General features: G+C 51.8%; 1 pseudogene; it reads left to right on the top strand.

Moving 5' to 3' along the window:
* The first annotated feature begins 321 nt into the window (after positions 1–321).
* On the top strand, positions 322–405 carry LOC143839187 (U4 spliceosomal RNA; annotated as a pseudogene).
* The last annotated feature ends 253 nt before the right edge of the window (positions 406–658 follow it).

Raw genomic sequence — 658 nt, 5'->3', positions numbered from 1 at the left:
TCAGTAATATCTGGGCTCTCTCAGCCTCACCTCCCTCACTGGGTGCCTGTGGAGGGGAAAGGAAAGGGAAGGTGACTGTAAGCCGCTTTGAGACTCCTTCAGGTGGAGAAAAGCAGCATATAAGAACAAGTTCTCTTCTTCAATAATATCAGGGCTCTCTCAGCCTCACCACCTCACAGGGTGTCTGTTGTGGGGAGAGGAAAGGGAAGGCGAACGTAAGCTGCTTTGAGACTCCTTCGGGTAGAGAAAAGCGGCATATAGGAACCAATCCCAGGATGCCCTATCAGTGCCCTGTAAAATCCCGAGGACTCATGTCATCTGTGCTTTGCGTGGTGGCAATACCGTAGGCAATGAGGTTAATCCGAGGAGTGACTATTGCTAATTGAAATCTTCCCTCAATACTCCACCATGACGACTTGACTTATGCATGCTTAACCGTACATGTTTTGCTGGGGGTCTTTTGCCGTCAAGTTGCGGAAGACATACGGCGACCCCATTGGGCTTTCAAAGTGAGAGACGCTCAGGTGTGATTTGCCACCGCCTGACTCTGTGGAGGAACCCTGGACTTCCTTGGGGAAGCCGAATGCTAGCCAGGGCCGACCCTGTTGAGCTTTCCGCAGGATCCAGAACATGTCAGCTTGGATCCTGCCGCAGACCT

This window comes from Paroedura picta, chromosome 5 (genome assembly GCF_049243985.1).
Source record: "Paroedura picta isolate Pp20150507F chromosome 5, Ppicta_v3.0, whole genome shotgun sequence".
Classification (NCBI taxonomy): Eukaryota; Metazoa; Chordata; class Lepidosauria; order Squamata; family Gekkonidae; genus Paroedura; species Paroedura picta.
Note: the sequence above shows the minus strand (reverse complement) of the source record. Positions and strands in the feature narration are given on the sequence as shown.